Here is a 17,916-nt window from a genome sequence, read left to right as displayed (position 1 = left end):
GCAGATGTCCTTTCACCCTGCTGCACATATCCACACTCAGTGCTGGAGAAACCTAAGCCAGAGGACCAATTCACCCCTGCCTTACACCAGATACAAGCTTTCAGCTGATTTTCATCCCTGCTCTGCACTGACAGCACTTCACCTTTACCTGCATGCATCTCAAGAGCTACTGTATCACATGCAAGAAAGGAGAAAACAAGATCCACCAGATTTGAAGGGGAAACCCTGTCCTCCCACCCAACTTCCACCTGCTCAGTTGTAAGTAAAAGGTATATGCTGGCACCAAAGAGAAGGATGGAAATGCAGATTATTATCACTGAAATAATTAAATTAGCGTCAGTGTCCCTGCTATGTTCAGCTTCCTAAGACTGGACTAGCAGCATTAGTAGCATAAGGTTTCAATAGCATCTATCTACAGAGATTACATTGAAGGGTCAGAGCAAGCTGGCACCTCCCGTCAGAGTCCCATTACATGTACAAAAGCCAACAATACTGCAAACCAGACCCCTAAGTGGGGGACTTTGCTGGAGTACCAGATGAAAGGGCACATTTCACTTACTGTACTGTGGGGACAGAACATGCCCCTGCCCTGTCTAGGCAAAAGGTTGGAAGCAATTTCTGACCCACACTTTGCTGTAGTCATAGAAATAAGAAATGCTGCCACACCCAGATGAACACATTTAGTCTTACAGGACAGACATACATGTTTTTCCTTATGCCATCTACAATATTGACAAGCTGATCTCTCTGCAGACAAGCTGATCTCTCTGCAATCAGCTTTTCACATTTAACCATTTCACTAGCCTGGAAAAGCAAGTGCTGAAATGCTGCTTCTGATGGGGCATGAATGCCATCACTTCTGTAACCATGCCTGTTTGTAACCAAATTACAAGAGCCAACATCCATGAAAAGAACTGCAGTGAAACAAAGCACTCAAAGGCTTTACAAAAGAGAGTACATCCGAGAAGTTCAGGCATTCTAAATCATATTTGCAAAGGGCAAGCTCCACATTATCAGCTTCATAAAGCCCAGAAGCAGGAGATAAAACTGACCAGTTCTGTTCCCTCTTTAAACATCTTTTATTGATATGCTCTTTGATCAGTTAAAGTATGGTCTTCAGTTTGGACTTCAGAGGTGCATCCACCCTTGTTAAAATCAGGTTTCATTTCAAGCTGCATCAGCATCACACTACAGTGGAGTCTAGTCCTATGGTTGCTAAAACAAGCAGCACACCCAGGGATGTCAGGGGAAATTTAACCTACTTACTGTCTGCCAAATTGGAACAAATAGACCTAGGAATACTTCTAAAACCAATACAAACAAAAATAAAGCCTCACAGAGCATTTTAAAAGGCTTGTGTTTAGAACAGCTGTGGAGCACAAAAATAAGTCTGCCAAAGACAAATAGGCAAGAAATTAAAATCCCTAGGCTGTACACTTTTGAAAGATAATAGATAGGGAAAGAACAGTCAAAAGATTTCTCTTTGCATCACAGCTGCTCAAATTAAACATTTAATAGCTAAGAGCTCTCTGTTTGGTAACTACCCATTATAAAAAGTTATTTAAAGGTAAAACTTCTGGTTGTTCACATTTGAAGTCCAATCCAATGGACATGGGAAGAAGGGTGGGGCAGGGTGGGGGGTGGGAGAGCACTGTTTGGGACAAATACATCACTTGGCAGACAGCACTGGTTCTGTGCCAGCAACTAAAAGTGATATTTGACACAACCCTGTGCAGATACAAGCCATGCAGAAGAAACTCACTCTCCCCCATCGCTCTTCAATATATGGAGACCATTCAGGCCGAGGTGTGAGAGAGGGAGACAGCACCAGAGACTACCTCACCACTGGGCAGGTGGTGGCTGCAAGTGTTGGGTGTTTATCACTGGAACATGGTGCAAATCTGGACCACAGCCAAAGCTCTGCAACATGCAATGTTGGGCTCAGCTGGAGCAGCATCATTCAGGGCTCCCCAATTTGGTGTCATTCTGCATTTATTAGTTTCATACTTTAGAAACCACCAGCTCACTTCTGCTACCTATGGAATATTTTTTATGTCAGTAACATACAATGTCTATGACACCAGCACTTAAGATGAGATTCACTTAAGAAATGAATGTCAGCAAAAAGCCCCCAAAACCAAAACACAGATATACTTTATACAAATGTCCGTGAAGAACACAAGTAGTAATGTTATCGGACTAAACTATTAAGTGAAACAGAGCGACACTGTCACCTGCCTCTGCTTTAACAAGTGTTTCCAGCTTCAGTTGGAAGTGCTTTAGCTTCAGCTGAAGACTGACTTTATTAATTAATATTAAGAAATTCACTTGTTATCCAACTAACTCAAATACTCACTGCCAGTTTCAGCAAGGTTTACATATGCCTGTGACTTCCTTAATGCTTCCTCACAGCATCCTACCGCCCCAACAGTGCTAGTAGTTCTACCATTACACATAGAGGCACAGAGGAATATGCAAGACAATTAGGCCCATCCAGGGGAACTGCTGGAAGGTAAGGTGAAGGTTTCATGTCTGGCTCAACTTCATCAGCTCCATCCAGACCCTTCACCTTCACAGCACATGCTGCTGCCATGTATGTCACAGCCAACCGGGATTCCCAGTTGCCAGTCATAAGCCAGATCCTGAGTAATGCACCACAAGGACACTGACTTGATTTTCCTTGCACCTCCCCTTTCACACCACAATAAACTTAGGCATTGAAGTTAATATAAGTGAGATGTATCTCACTAGAGTAATAATCTGCACAGCCTTCAAGTCGGGGGGATTTTGGTCAGGGTGCAAGAGCTGGAGCAGCATGTGCCTTCCATGCCACACAGGAGAGAGGGAGCAGTTAGGACACTCAGTGAGCTGTGCATGCACAGATGCCTGTAAAATTAAATTCACACCACCTGTAAATCCTCTCCCAACTACCCTTACCACATAAAAATCAAGGATTTCTCCTTATGGCAGTTTCTAGACAACCTTCTCTTAACTGTGAAGCAGCTGGCAACCAGACAGACCATGGGTTTCATTTACAGCAGCAAAAGTCCTGAAAAACTGCTCTCCCCAGCAGTCTGCAACTTCCCACTCCCAGCCCACTCGGTCCCCAGCATGCACTGCAGAGGCCTTTACAAACACAAACCAAACCAGAATAAAATAGAATTTTGTCAGAAAGAGCACTGTGTCTTCCCAGAGGGTATGCATGGTGATTCCATCTGTCTGCCCAGGTTACTCCACGCTCCCCTAGAATTACAAGCAAATGCATCCCACAACAAAGAAAAAAAAAACCTTTCCATTTCTGTCAGCAAGACTCAGGCATATTACTTTGCAGAGAAGCCTGATGGCTTTCATACTGCAGGTGCAGTGGAACATGAGGTCCACATGCACCACACACAGCGAGCTGCCTTTTCTGACAAGCACCAGGATAGCTCTTTCATTGCCTCTTGAGACCCTTTCTCCTCAAGGCATCACTGGCTAATGTATCAGTCCCAAAAGGCACTGCTGAATATTGTTCCCCCCTCTTCCCAGATAAACTTACTGCTTTGACCCTGTCTGTGGAGAGGATGTTTTGTGTCAGATCTACCACAATCCCAGTCCTTTCTGACATGAGAGCCAAGAAAACAACAGGAACAGGTTACCACTAAACTGCCAGGACAGCTCATGGTGCTGTCCAGGTGCCGGTTGTTTTGCGATTGTTCATTCATATAATTTATTCTTATTATTGCACATGTCCTCCACCACACAGTTCAAGAGCATCAACCCAGCAGGGAACCACCTACTCCTGGCCTTGGGCACTGCCTGAAAGGCCACTGAAGTGGCTCAGGCACTCATTAAGACCACAAACCATTATGCACCTTCCTTCTTGAGCACTTCTCCCCTCCACCTGAAGAAGTGCAGATTTCACCAGGACTGCAGCACGTGACACTTCTCAGTGGAGCCATGTATTTGCCAAAACACATTGCTCATTATTTTTACCCACCTTGTAGCTGAGCAAGCCTCTTGCATACACTTGCCCCTCAGAAGTAGTAATTTCCAGATGATTTTTAAGGACATAGCTGCTCTCAGTGGTACGGGTGGGAAGACAGAAGTTATTATCCTCATTTTGTGCCCCTGTGACCCGTTAGACCACCAGACTTGCGGCTCCCCTTCTTCCCAGACTGGATCACTGGTTTTGCACTCTGGAAACAACCCTGCTTTTGGAGCAATGGGGTGGCAGTGCCAAACAAGCTGTTTCCTCTAATTATAAATCTGACACTACCGGGCTAGCTGAAAATCCAGCTTTATGGTTGGGAAAAAAGCCTAAGAAACAGAGGCCTTACCCTTGCATCCAGCCTTGGGGGAAGGTGGTCTGTTCAAACACAAGCATTTCTAAACTCAAGGCAGACACACGCAGCAGAATAGCATAGCTCAAGCCCAACACCGCAACATCCTCCCTTCGCCCTCTGAAGCTCATCCCTTCACAGGCAGTAAGGAAAAATCACTGTAGCTGTCAGCACTCTCAGGAAAAGCAAAGCAACCCCTGCTTATTGCCCTGGAGGTGTTTTCCACCTTGGAGCAGTCAGGAGCTCAGTGGTCTGACTGCATATAATGCCCTTTAGCAACAAAACACCTTTTAGCTGAGGTCTCTTAGACTGAGTTTCTCCTTCTGTAAAATGGGAATCACATTTTTGTAGTGCAAAAGGTAGTGCATTGTGAACAGCCCCCAATGGCCTTCCTTGGGGATCATCAGGGGCAGCTGGATGGAGAGTGGACAGGACGAAGGCAGACCATTGCTGACCACACCCTTTCAGAGGGAACTGTAGTGTCCTGCATGAGAATTTGATTCAAAACTTGTTTTTCCTTTGAGAGATTTATACCAAAAATATAGTAAGCTCTTTCTGGAAGCACCAGTCTTATGTGACTACTGAGGCAAACTCAAGTTTGAGAGTCCCACCTCATTTTCCAGCTGAACAGCACCAAGGCACATAACCTGGTGTACCAGATAACCTCGTGGTTATCTGGAAGCTTCCCTGCATTTTTCATGTTATTTTATTCCTTCTCTCATTCTAAGGATATTACTGACATCTGTTTCTTGAGAGCACTCAGGCAAAGTACTCTTACCGAACTTGAGTCTTGCTTTCCCTTCACAGTATATTCTAATAGCAGAATACCCCAAAACTGCCTTCCTTTAGTATCCTACCCTCGGGCCACAGGAGTATTGGTTTCTTACAGCAGCTGATCATAAACACTGCTTTCCACTGTCTTGAGATAAAATACTGGGACCATTGCACACTAGTGGCCAACCACTAATGGAAATATTTATTTTTAATGACAGAACTACAGCCCTAGAAAAGAAAGCAAATTACCCAGAAAAGCACGAGCAAAGTAGTTGTTTACAAAATAAAAGCTTTTGAGGCAACTCTTGTACAGAAAGTCCAGACAGCACCACCTTTTCTTTTCCACATGCAGATCCAGTACCTGATACCAGGCAGATGGTGGTAGTATCAGGTGTCTGCTGTACACTGTCAGATACAATAAATAATACACAACTAATGCAAATATATCAGTTTCATTCTGTTCCTACTTACTTGAGACTGCACTGAATGCATTACCTTATCTCTAGCTGAAGGCAACACATCTGCCCAAACCCATCACTGAAGACAGAATTAAATTTCCTTGACAGTAATATTATTATATATGCAGCATGTTTATCTAGTGCTGTCTTCCCTATTTTCTATCTTAAGTGTCTCGAAAATGTAAAAGCAATTCAATTTGCCACCTACTCAAATATTTTCTACCAAACAATCTAATGGGTCAAACCATGCAAAAAATGGTAATGCTGTCTTCTTCTGTCAGTCCCCTGAAACCAGAAAAAAAAAAACCCACACAAAAACATTGTTTCTCAAATAGCATGTCATATCAGCAAAAATTTTACTTCGACATCCTTCTGAATTCCTTATAGTATAAATGCAGCAAAAGTGATACACTTCTATTATTTTTGAGAAAGTGTCTTGCACAAGCAGAGCATGATTAAAAAGTAGTGCTGCACTTAAATCCAACTGGATAGGATTACACTTCTGCAGCAGTAATAAGGGAAAGCTTCTAGACCCCTGATGGCTGTGAGAGTTTTTCAAAGTAGTCATTAAATAGAGGAAAGGTGAATCAAGCTGATGAAAATGACCTATACAACTTATTTTACCTGACCTTCACTAAAGCTTCAACAAGATACTTCATGCCTTAGACAGTAAGTATTAATTCACATAAAAGCTGCATGCAATGGGAACAGCAGACCTTCCCACCATGAGAGAAGGACCTTGCTGACAGAAGGATCTGGCATTAGTCACAGGGGCCTGGTTTCAACTTTCCAGTCACCACTTAGCTGGGAAGAGGCTTTTACACCTGCCAGCACTGCAGACCTCTGCTTAACCCAGCCCCAGAAACACAATGACCTGGGATGTCAGCCCTGCACAAAAAGCCCATGCAAGACTGCAGGAAACTCACTGCATCTCCAAGCTGTGCACTATGCAAGATGGACAACCCTCACAAAACCCAGAGAAATGGTAGGCTCATCCGCACAAAAGTCCTGGTCCCTCTGCACAGTCAGGATATCCTCCACCTGTTGACCTCCTCAAGGTTACCAAAGGCTGTCTTCATTTTACAGGAAGATTTGTATAATACCATCAAGGCAACCAAGTGTGTCCTTCAGGCCTTCCTACTGACTTGCCAACCCAGTCCCAAAGCCCTGCCAATGTTATCTGTGGGGGCCAAGGCAAAACCACATTTGAGCAAAAACTCCAGCTCCCTCCTCCACACAGGAGTCTCAAAAGCCACCCACAAATGCTCATCCATCTCCTCACTGAGAGGCACAATGAAGTCCTTCCTGATGAACAATCTGGGTAAGAAATGCATTGAGATGACCATGAACTGGTCATCCCAATTTCTTCCAAAGAGCTACAATCTGTCAAAAAACCCAAGAGAGGAATAAAAAAAAAAAAAAAGACTGGCAACTCCCTTGGAACACATCAGTGAAGATCCCTGCCCAGTAGCCATTAGTAGTGGAAGAAAGGGCACTTGATGAAAAGGACAGATATAATATTACAAATTTACCCCAGCTATTCCAGTGGGAACAAGAAAACCTGTCTTTCAACACTGCCCAGTGTAGGCAAGTAATGAAATTCACAGGTAGAAGCAGCCAAGGAAAGACACTGAACAGTTGATGCCTAGATGTCTTCACTCAAACTTCTCACTTTTTAATTGTGCTAGGACAGTGGCAGTGCATCAATACCTAACTAAGCACAGAGCAATCTACTCTGCTCTCATCTTACTTAAAAGTGTATCCCTCATGCCCAGTATGAATCTCACAAACATGGGCACAACACTGGCATCAGGATACATCCATGAGGCAAATCATTGCCTTCCACTGAGGGAGCAAGACCAGCTTCTTCTCCAGAAGAAAAATAAATCATTGAACCTAAAAGGCAAGCCCTGAAATTTTAAAATGCACACACACACACTGTATTCATACCTCTTTTGTTTCATAAAACCTGCTGAAGTGGTTCCAGATTTTTACTTCCTCCATCCTAATCTTCACAGTATTATCCCATGTAAATACTTCTGTACCAGTCAAATGGTCTGTAAACTAAGCTAATCAAACACAGCTGAACAGTTTAATCAGTATCTAGGAGGTCAGCAGAGGTGAAGACAGTTTTAGAGATGCCTGACTGGAAAGAGGGCACTTAGCTTTACAGAGTTAACTACCCAACAGTAAAGTATCAAATGTTAACACACACAGAGGCAAAAAATTAAACTGCAATGGTTAATAGTGCATATCTTCCCTATATGGCTCCAGCCCACTATTTCTCCTTGACTGCTGGCTAGACCAAAGCCAATTTTAACCGTCTTTATGAGACTGCTCAAACGCATGGAGCAAACACAGTGTATTAAAGCAGATGCAGCATATTTAAGAGAACTCAAAGTGTGGAATGTTTCTTGCAAATAAAGAGCTGGGTGAATAACCACCCTCCATATGAACTGCCTGATGCTTTATTCCAGTAATGTTCTACTATCTTGTGGAGCTGTTCCAAAACACAACTTACTTGCAATGCTCGATATAATGTATTCTCTTGCAGTCCAAAAGAAACTGTAAATCCAAGTTTACAAATTTTTTGGTTTTTCTCTGCCACAGTCTTTTTTCACACATGCGAATGCATTACTAAGAAGGGCTGTTGTACATTTCCATACTGAAATCAGTCTCATTATTTCAGAATAGATTATCTAACCAGACAAAAGCGCTAGCCGAAAGAAAAATATGCTCACCAACAATATGGGAAAAAATAGGGGGGGGGGGGGGGGGGGCAGGAAGCATGGAACTAAATAAAATTTCTGATCATTAATTGACTAGTGCTTCTGTTTCTGGAAGGATGATTCACCTGTGTTTTGCTGAATTGCACTATAATGCCTAATACATTATGGGACTGAAACCTTAAGATTATTTATAGCAAGACAGAGGAAAAAAAAAAATCTATGTACTGTGGATTTATATATATTTCATATGTAAATTTCTGGCTTTCTTCACTCACCTGCACAATAAATATCTTCTCTCCCTCAGATCAAGACAGATTTGTAAACTCAAAATATCTGACCCACCTCTTCCCAGCCAAAACAGTCTTCAGTCACCGGTATTTCAATGAAATTACACTGTCTGTTCAGCAAAGTACTGTGCCTGATTGTTAAGCTGATGCCAGGCACCAGGCCAGACAAAGTGAGTGCAGTCTCCTACGTTGCTTAATTCATAATGTTCAGTTCAGCAAAAATATGCCATTTATGGGGTTCTTAGCTATACCTTGCTATGAAATGAAGCCGTGTGCAGAAAACATGATTTAACTGGAAGAGGTTTTGGACACAAGACATTTGCGTACCTTGACTTGTGGGCACAAATTTTAAAACTTGTAAGGAGATTCTACATCAAAATGTATTAGGATTGGGAAGTTATCAGCCTGTTGGTTGATATTTAATGTTCATTCATCTGTCATAAAGACTACAATTCTTAACTGGTTTAGTTCCATAACAGTTATCTGTATTTTTGGAAGTGTTAAACCTGAATGGTTTAAAATTGTCATCAACACTCATCAAGTCTGTTAAAATTGCTAGGATTCACGCATCTGGCAGAGACTATGTCAAGTACTTTACAGAACAGTTTCAATTGTAGTTTACTGGTTGCACAGTAAATGTTTGCCTCTTGGGTCTAAAATTTAACGCTGAGTCTATGAGTAGGAGCTCAGTTTTTAAAAAGGCACCTTTGATTTTACAGTTATAGAAAAGAAGGTTAAAATATGTTTTTACTAAAAAAGAAAAAAGCCAAATATGATTTTTCTCCTTAACAGAGCTAAAAGACAGCATGAAATCTAAATTTAAGACAGGAAATACTCACTTACCTAGTTAAATACACCAAAAAAAGACTCTGTAAGAAGCTTTCAGTTACAATAAAAAACGAGCAGATATCTAACCTCACAATGTAGAGTGGCATGACCTGGGATGACTACAGAGTGCTATAGGGGACAATCCACTTGGAGAATGGAAACTGTTCCACCAAGCAAGTACATCTGTGCAAAACCAGCTCAACAGCAAGGATCAAAATCTCAGATTTTAAAAAAGTGTCATTTTGAGGATAGTTCATTTATTTTTTTCCATCCTGCAATATTTTGCAAATTTTAAGCTATGACATTTGGAGTGTTACCAGCTAAAATATGCTGACTCCTTATGGTGTGTTGCAGTGGATTTTGCAAACTATCACAGGGCAATGAGGGTTTTCTCTACAGCTTCAGGAGAACACTTAGCAAAGAACATAAATACATCCTCTCCCCTCCATACTTAGACTGCAGAGACACCACAAATATAGAAATTACAGTTTGCAGCTTCAGATTTGACAAGAGGAGATAAACAAAGTTAAAACACTGCCACACCAGGCACATATCAAGAGCTCATCTTTTCCTAATTTCAGCTATCATTCGAGAAACTTGCTGTGCACAATTACATGGGAACACCTGATTGTAGCCCAGCTAAGATGTAAACACCATACTAGCATGCTGCTCAAAAAAGGGAAGAGGCTGCTAACTGTTCAAGTGCTTTCCTGCACCAGGACTACTTCTAGGAAGACATTGGTACCATGATAAGGACAAGGCTGAAAATGCACCAACTGGAAAGTTTTGATTTTGCCATGGCATTTCCCTCTTCATGTCACTGCCATCCCTCCACACATCACACATTACAAAGTAATGCTTTGCAGTCACAACTTCAGATAGGCACCCTTTCTCCCATCTTCTTCCAATTTCCCACTAAAAAAGTTTCTGATTGTCTGTCTTCAGCCCTGTTGGGAAATGTCCATTATACTCTTGTTTTAGAGAAAACATCCCACATACAAAGGGTTTAGTCAGGAAAGAAAAATCACTAAAAAATTAGGACTCCTTCTAAGCAGGCTCACAGTTCCTCTCCCCCCACTGACAGACATTTAACCTCATTGTGAGGACCTCCCACAGCAGCATCCTCACAAGTTACCCCAGAGCTTTGTGAGCCTTTTTTCCTTAGAGAGCACACATTGATGCCTAGCCCTGACCTTACCTCTTACTGAAAAGTATTGTTTCCTGTCCCATTCGCCTTGGCCATGGAGCAAAGTAACTCCCTGTACTTTTGCAGAGCATTTCTGCTAAAAAAAAAAAAAAATTGGCTAAAAAATTGCTACCCATCTTGTAATTTCAGCATTTCTCTAATCCTACCACAGAGTAGAACCCTGTGTTTTACAACTCACACCCTGTCGTCTCCAGCCCAGATTTCCAACCTATTGAGATAATTTTGAAATATGATTCTGTGCTCCCACATCTTTGCGGCTCCTTCCAGCCTCATGCTCTGCACAGGTGCAATACGGAGGGAGGTGCATTATTCTTTCTATTGTATCATTTGGGAAAGTATTGGATACGACCAGGAACAGACAGATCCCAGCAGAAACACAGCACTCTGACCACATAAATCAGACACCTTCTCTGTGAGACCTATCTTTTCTCTCTCATCTGACTACAGAATATGAAAATAATGTATAATTTAAAATATATAACCTGTTAATATTAGGTATTATATAGTATATTAAATCTAGAATACATAATCCAATATAAAATAAAATATATGCAGTACAAATATATGTACATATTACATGTTTATAAACATAATTTTATATTAGTATCTAATTAATATTTCTATAGGACACATCTTTACATATTTATAAAATATGATAGCACTTCATTTTGGGTTACTACTGGGCAAACTCTTAAGTGACTTCCCAAAACAACTTCATAAACCACAGCCCTTGACCATGTGGAAATTTACACCCACAATACAAATGGCTGGGTTCAGCAGAGACATATTAGAAACTCTGCTTTTTTGGGGAGGGTGTGTACAGGGGCAGGGGATGGCATTTGACACTGGCAGCCAAAACAGAGCCAACAACAGCTTTCAACCCCAGTTCCCTTGTTCACAAGTCAGCACACTTCTACACAGGAGAAAACACTGCTTTAAAATACTGCTACCTCTAAAGAACACAATCAGGAGCCTAAATACAATGTGTGTGGTGTCTATTAGTCAGTTCACAGCTTCCCCTTTAAGGTGGATTTCTAACCCACCACCTGTCCCAGTGAGTTTTATTCTGTTTTACCAATCAGCAATTTTTAAGGCAGGATGGGTTAATAGCAGTTAAGTACACTTAGAGGCTGCTTCTGGCAGGGAGGAGAAGAGATTTCAATGTAAACTCAATGTGTACCAGCCTTAACCTGTGACAGGATAGCCACTGAAATTTGAAATTACTAAATTCAGTTGCCAGCAACTTTACACATATTTTGAATAAAACTGCTGCAGAAGATAATTACATCACGGATACCTTTCTTGTCTATTGCTTTCATTACGATGCAGCTGTTCATAGGCAAAAGCACTAAACAATAAAGCTTTCAAGCTATAGCACTGGTGATTCAAGAAAACTGCTTAACTAGCCCAGTTGCCAAAGCTAAGCAACATGTGTGTTTGGATGTTTGCCCACAGCTATATGTTTATGTTCCTGGGTTTAAAAAATATTTTGGAGGGGTTTTTTGCATGATTGTCCACACTGACCAAAGACTCTCACTTTACTGAAGATCAGAGGAAAATAACAGGGCAGACCATACAAAAAAGGGTGGGAAAATTAAACAAAGCTGTAGAGAAAAAGGAAGAGGCACCTCTTCCCTCCCCTTATCTCTTCCAGTTATCTTAGGTACTCTCTATAAACCATACACATAAAATATTTTAGGTACAGTGACTGGTTTTGGAAAATAATTACTTTGAACTCTTACAGTGGAAATAAAAACTTGCAGAAGGTCACAGTGCTTACTCTGTGAATACCATGAATCTAACCCTCCGATTTTTGCACTACAAAAAACCCTTTTGTTCCTGTAACTCTTCACAAGACTAAAACCCTAAGATGCCTGGGTCCAACAGGACTCATGTGATGTCTCTGACCTAACATCAGTCAGGTGAACAAGTCTGCAGATCCTGCCTGTTGCTAAACTATATATAAGGGAATGGAGCAATATGAAGAAACTGTCCAGTAATACAAGGACTGTGATAAAATCTGGCAGACCAGAAAATACGGAACACCTGTAACTGAGAATAGCCCCCAGGTGATGCAAAATAACTTACTTTGCACACATATCAGTCAGTCACAGAAGAGGTCAAACTAAAAGCTCAAACCAAACCCAAGATCTGGGATGAAACTTTTTCACCATAGCCTTCTCAGAAGAAAACACAATACTGAAAGTTATCCCATCCATGTGTGTATGGCCAAGGCTAAATTATAGTACATTCTCACCATGCTGAAGTCATCTATTCTTTTATTTCTGTTTCCATTTTGACTCCTTGAGTTCTGACAGTCAGATGGACAAGACCTTTCATTTACTTCAGAGCCCAGAATTAACAAACCAGAAAAACACAGAATCAGTGGCCAGCCAAGGGTCTCATTAGAGAATCTGTGCCTTGTACTTGTTACCACAGAAACAAAAGAGGGCCGGCACGCTGTAATTTCTGTCTTGCAAAAGAATTCACCAACCCTGCTAGTAAATAAAGTTCACAAAGCAACATATCATAGCCAAGGTTAAGTAAGTGAAGATGAAGCAGCCGTGCCTCACAGGTCGCCTTCATTATTAATACTGCTAAGGTGTAAGTCTTTCAAGTTCCTTTGAACTATTATACAGCTCCATCACAGAAATATTTGACTCAAATTAACACTCGTTTTTGAGTATTTTTCACAGAAAATGAACTGGAAAGGCTGATAAAAGTTTGCACTACTTTAAGCCACTAACCTTCATCTCACCCACTTTACTTTGCAGAAAGGTGTGCAGCAATAACCTTTGAAAGCAGAGCCTTATGTTCAGCTAGTTACACTTGAATTACCAGATGTATAACAATCCTCAAGAGGACTAATTGTCATATACATTTCTGTGAAGTGCCTTACAAACAAACAGTAGTTAATTTTCACACCACCTCTGTGAGCTGTGAATGGATGGGTTATCACTCCCAGAGTGAAGATTTGGAAAAACAGTGGCACTTTGGAAAGGAGTGCCAAGGTTGGGATTACAGGTCTGGCCACACTTAAGACATTCAGACCTCTTCTGTCTGCATTTTATAACTATCAGGGAAAAGAGGCTGAGAGGCATAAGGTCAGGAGACTGAAAATACCAAAAGATGGTATTGGTGAAACTCCAACAGTATCCACTGAGCTCAGGTGTGTAGACACTTTCTCTGGCACCAAGGCAAGGTTCAGTGGCCACTTAATGAAGGTTCACCTGGTGACTGACAGATGTGAGCTGCTAACAAAGCAAACTGCTACCTTTTTGGGAACTCGCTGACCATAAACTCATTTTCATTGCATGAAAGAAAGAGAATTATACTGTACTTTTGAAATTATACGAAGTTATATGAAACTTCCTGGTGTAGTACAGGGACTAACATTGCATAAATGCATCATCAGTACAGGAGCAACATCAAAATATATTTGCCTAAAAAACAAAACACCAACTTGCTAACAATGGCTAGAGAAGTACTCGAGCTGTTAAAGTTTTTCTATAAGTTTCAGGCTACCTCCTGGAAACCTAGCTATTTTAGTGGAATACAGAGAAGACCCATGTTATACTCCTGAGTTACTGACAACACCAGAAAGAGTAACTCCACGGCATATCTCTCTCACAACAAGCTTTACACTGCATGCAAGATCATCTATTATCTCTGCAAACACTTTCTGTTAATATTAGTTCACACAGTATCTTTTTGACAATTCTTACCTCTTTATTACTCATTTGGGTGCAAGGTTTTTAATCAGTTTGGTTTGTTAGTTTACCTCTAAAGGATTTCAAAGAGCTGATAAACTGGAGGATAAGGTTGAAAAATAGCTTTTTGGTGAAAGCCACAGGTGAAAGAGGAAGAAGAGCTGTGGGTACCACTTAGCCAGGTCCTGTGCATGGCTCAGCACAGCAGGGAAGCACATGAACTGCATGACTTCCAACTTTGATTTGTGTGGCTTTAGAAATAGCCAAAAATAGGTTTAGACAAGCCTGAAATGACATTTGAAAAATTATCCTGAGACAAGTGGCAGTTCTGACCCCCAAGGGGATTTCAGTGGTCTCCTGGTAATGTCAGTCAGAAGCCATCTGAACAGAGACACATGTGCTGTGGGTCGGGCAAGCATCCCCAGCAGGGTGCTGGCTGGATTTACTAGGTTAACTGCGGTACCACATGAGTACAGCCCTGTGGGTCTGAGCTCTGAACTATATGGAGAGGAACAGAAACAGCCACCGGGGTGGGGGGGGGGGGGGAACACAGGAATTGGTCACTCCTGACCTGAAAAGACCTTTTGGGGTTACTCTGTTTAAAGAGGAAACAAAGTTAAGAAAAACATGTCTAGTCCCTGACCTGCAAAGTTGCCATCTAGGACACATCAAATGAATGTAATCATTCATTGATACAAGTTTTCACTGCTGCTAACAAGCACACTAATGGCTTGGTCCCGTTTCTCTTCAAGTCAACAGAAAAAAAGGAAAGCCATCACTGTCCCTAGCAGTTCACAGTGAACCTTAGCATCTATCCCAGCTTTAGCATTGCAGCGCTACTTGCGGAGGTTGTAGTTCTGAGAAGGACAGTGGGGGAATGGCAGAGCAGGCAGGCAAAAGCAAACTTCACACATTAACTACTCAAATGTTGAAAGCCAGGCATATACAAGGACTTCATTTTTACCTGGTATATTGTTTTCTTTCTATGACAGATCTTCATTCGCTCGAATGGAAGCAGCCTTACTCTACTAGTACTACCGAATAACAGCTGCGTTCAGAGGGTATTTATAACCATTAACACCGTAGATGGAAGGTGAGTTTTAACGTATGTGACATAGTTATTCCTTCGGCTGGAAAGCAGCTCTGACAGCTGGAATTAAGTTGCAGAAGGCTCAATAGATCTCTCCACCGTTTTCACTCTTTTCCTTTGCACTTAACCATCTTTTCCAAGCTGGTTTCACAGATTTCTGGCTTTCCTTATCACTCCTGTCTCTCCTTATCACTCCTGCCTCGTCTCAGTGCCAAGCCAAGTTTCCAAGGGGGTGCCTTTCCCAGCACGCACCCCACCGCCTGCTCGAGCTGGGAGCGAGAGCCCCCGGCCCTCCCGTGGGAAGGGGCGGGGGTCGGGGGCTGAACTCCCCCGGGAGGGGCCCAAACCACACGGCCAGGCACAAGCCCTCTGCCCGCGGCTCGGCGCGGCCGCCAGACCCCAGAGTCCCCAGACCACAGCCTCGCCGGCTGCCCCCCTCCCACCTCTATTCCAGCTCAGAGAGGGCGGGCAGGAAGGGTCGCTTTTTCTTCTCGTAGAAGGATGCGGCCGGGGGTTGTGCCAAACACGGACCCTCGGGTAGCCCTACCCCAACCCCGCCCCCCTCCGACCCGCAGCGGCACCTCCCGCGCAGCGCGGGGGCGCGCACCGACCCCTGCCCCGCGGGAAGGCAGGGGGCGTCGGGGCGAGGAGGGTCTGTCTGCCCGGGAAAGCTTCCCCGAGAGTCCTGCGCACAAAGGCAGATACGGGGAACAGCGCCCGGCCCCGCGGCGGGCAGCGCTGGATGCGCAAACCCAGGCACACCCCCCACCCCCGCGGTGCCTCCGGACGGGTCACGTACCTGCAGGTGCGGGTCCGCGGGAGTGCGGGGCGGGGAGGCTGCGCAATCCCGCTGATATTGCATGGGGGTGATTACGGCGGTAATTGCTGGAGGCTGGGGAGGGAGGGCTGCTCCGGTCCCCCGCCCTCCTCCTCCGCCCCCAGCCCCCTCCCTGTGTGTGCGTGCGCGTGTGCGTGTGTGCGTGTCGGTGCGCGGCGGTGCTCCCCGCCGGAGGAGGCCGAGGCGGCCTCCGGCTCCTGTCAGCCACCGGAAGCGGCCGCCGGTCACACACACCGCAGGAAGTGTGCAATGGCACCCCCGCCGCCCCCCGCGCCCCCGGCCCCGCGCCGCCGCCGCAGGGCCGCCGGGAAGGCGAACGGGGGCAAAGGCTCCCGCAGGGCACACACCGTGCGGCAAAAACCCGCCGGGGGGGCGGCGGCCGGGCGGCGCGGGGTGAGGACGGGCCGATGGGGATGTCCTCGGCATCGCCAGGGCTAGTGCCTGCCTCGAGAAACAGGGAGGGAGACGCGTGCGCGCCAAGCCGGGGCTGTCTCACGAACCCTGAGGAACACGCTCTCAAACAGCATAAAATAATGTAACGCCAATTGTTCCGATGGAGATCTGACGGCTCACTCTGGCTGGGCTACTCAAAGCATCTGTGTCCAAACGACAGCTACTCAGCTGTTTTGCGCAGATGGACAGACACACAATTTATTGTTCTTTCGCTTTTTTTGCGTGAGATCGCAGGTACAGCACCGTGTGTTTGCTATGTGGGGTATATACATACGCATACATATATGCGCACCCCTCCTATGCCTATATATAGGCCAACAAGAATTGCGATTTATCTGTTGTGAAAACGGTGAGTTTTTTGATCTGTCCACAACTATAGACCTCAACAGCATCATTACTCGTATCAGCATTTTTTTGCAGTTAATCGTGGGAGGGCTCACCATGTGCTTGAAGCATTTTCTCTGGGTGTTGGTTCTCCCACAGTAAGTGAGGTGCACGCCAAAGCCAAAGCAAACTCTGCTCGTCTCCTCATTTGGGCATTTTTTCCCTGCCTTGTTGCATCACTCCAGAAGGAGACAGACCTGGCTGCTGCTGGGAGAATATCAGCCTTCCAAGTTGACTGCTTCATGCCCCAGAGGTTTCCTTTCCTCATTTTCCTTATGCCAACATTTGCAAAACTTGAATGGGCTAACACATGGTACTAGCTACGATGGCAACAATGCTTACGCAAGAGTATAATGGAGGCAATCTGGAAGTGTATTCGTGCCAAAAGTAATGTTCTTTCCGGGTTTGCCTGTGATGCAGCAGGGGAATTTGGTAGCAGCGTTAACTTTGCCTGGGGAAGATTGCCATCCCTTCTGCTATTGTTATTTTCAGTAAGATATCATTGTCATGTCATTGCAACTCAGCAGAGGTCTTTCATACTTTAAAATTAAGAGTTCAGTGTTAGACTCCTAAAGATGGAGACCCCTAAATGGAAGAAGTATTTACTCCCGGGAGTAAAGGGAGAGTCTGCCTCTATCCATATTGGTCAAACACGTGACACCCTGCTTCCACATCTCACTTTTAGTTCAGGGACCTGGAGTCAAAGCACTGGAAACACTGAGGATGAGACCAGCACCTTCCTGGACTCTGCTGTGTCCACAGGCTCCTGCCAGGGGCTGGGCATTCAGAGATATGCCCCCACAGCACCCCTCGGGCCACCAAACCCCTCCAGGGCA

The 17,916-nt window shown here is 44.0% G+C and overlaps 1 protein-coding gene across 1 annotated transcript in view; it reads right to left on the bottom strand.

Moving 5' to 3' along the window:
* KIAA1958 (KIAA1958 ortholog) overlaps positions 1-16,301 on the bottom strand; it is a 58,637-nt gene extending 42,336 nt beyond the window's left edge. The window contains exon 1 of the mRNA XM_074932195.1: positions 16,205-16,301. The gene's annotated coding sequence lies outside the window, so the exon portion shown is untranslated. The remainder of the gene's footprint in view (positions 1-16,204) is intronic.
* Positions 16,302-17,916: the final 1,615 nt, after the last annotated feature.

The sequence above is a fragment of the Athene noctua genome, chromosome Z, assembly GCF_965140245.1.
Source record: "Athene noctua chromosome Z, bAthNoc1.hap1.1, whole genome shotgun sequence".
NCBI classification, from domain to species: domain Eukaryota; kingdom Metazoa; phylum Chordata; class Aves; order Strigiformes; family Strigidae; genus Athene; species Athene noctua.
Note: the sequence above shows the minus strand (reverse complement) of the source record. Positions and strands in the feature narration are given on the sequence as shown.